Here is a 1,780-nt window from a genome sequence, read left to right as displayed (position 1 = left end):
CTCGTAGTTAATCATACAGTACATAAATAAACATACAGTAGTGGCATCTGAAAAGGTGCGAAATGTGTCACCGGCTGTTGGGTCCTTATTCAAATGTTTATTCCGTGTGATTTCCGTGGGCACATTTCTGCTGGCATTGCAGAAGATTTTGTTACATTTCCAGGTTATCTTATAGAAATACAGGACGTCTAAAAAGTACATAATTGAAAATGTCATTATGTCATCAAACCCATTTATAAAAAAATGTGTCCACGAAAATGAGGCGATTGAAACACTCTAATAATGATCCTGTTAGCAAAGAACCAAGAGCTCGCGGCCTTATCCCAGCGGATTGCAGTTGCGGTCGAAAGGGGTAATGCCGCCAGCATCACGGGAACTCTGCCACAAGCAGATCTTTTTAGACGGGGTTTTCTTTTTATGGTCACATTTTTAGTTAAGTTTATATTATTTCGTATTCGGAAATAAAAAACATTTTTTTAGACGAAATAATAAAGTACTTATATTATTTAATTTATTTAATTAAATTGTACAGGACGTACATGTTACAGTAGTATAACCCAGTAAATGTGTTGCAATATTACAATGTTTGAATTCTTAAATCTAATTAATGACCATTGGGTCTCATCCGAAAATGCATGCATGTATGTACAAAATTAGTAAACAAACACAATTGACAGACAATGAGATATATGTACAAAGGCGAACTTATCCCTTTAAGGGGTCTCTAACCTTTGAGTGGATGAGTGGAGCATTCAATCAGCATGCCTACATGGATTATGCATGCATTCTGCATGTCTACATTTTAAGAATCTTTGAAAAAACGAAATCAATAGCTAAGTAATTTATTATGTAATAGTTTGCACTGGGTAGGTATCACAAAACAAATTATATACGAAATCAAGACTGGTACCTTTAAGTTATCTAATAAGTTGTCTAAGATTAGTTTTCTTTCCATGTTTGTTAATTGTTAAGTGTAACTATTTCATATATTACTTATTAACATTAAGGTATTGATTGGATGAAAAGCAAAGCGTGTTTGTATAAATCACTGATCAAAATTACTCGACTGATGTTACGATAGTTGGCCGGATATACTGCAAAGTATTTCAAATTGACAGTTTTTGGGTACTTACGGAACCCTTAGTCAAAAAAATATACCAAATAAATGAAAAAAAAGACATCAAGCACGCGTATCAGTTTCTTTGAGAGCTGATGTTAAGTAAGTATCACTTATCGGGATCCTGTGATGCGGAAGCAATCGTTGTATCTGAGCTCATTTAGACTCCAAGTGCCTGCCAAGCACCAGCAGATGTTCCTGCGCTCCGACTTCTGGCCGGAGGGTGTGGTGTTCCGTCGTTTTAGGGTAGCGACGAAGACGACGTTCAAAAATCCTTAACTATTCATAGTTTTTTTTTTAAATGTATTTTATGTCTTTTTGTTTTGTATAATTTGAATTTTACAGCGCATTGGTGTCTAACTGTAATGCTGTAATTTTTTTTTGTTGGAATAAATAAATAAATAAATCTCTTTCAAAAATATGAAACAAACTCGTATCTTACGTGATATTGACCTGTGTTCATGTCTGTTTGTCATAGAAAGTAAAAACTATTGTTTGTCCTGTCAATTGGGTTCTGTGGGATGGCCATCGAAACAGAGACAGACCGAAGAGATGGCAGGACGTTGGACGCATATCAAGGTAAAGTGGCAGAAACGAATGGCAGAAAAAAGGGGAGCCCTTTGCCCAGCAGCGGGACACTAAAACTATTTTTTCAAGCAATAC

The sequence above is a fragment of the Choristoneura fumiferana genome, chromosome 23 (genome assembly GCF_025370935.1).
Source record: "Choristoneura fumiferana chromosome 23, NRCan_CFum_1, whole genome shotgun sequence".
NCBI classification, from domain to species: Eukaryota; Metazoa; Arthropoda; class Insecta; order Lepidoptera; family Tortricidae; genus Choristoneura; species Choristoneura fumiferana.
The sequence above is the reverse complement of the archived record's forward strand: the minus strand, read 5'-3'. Positions refer to the sequence as shown.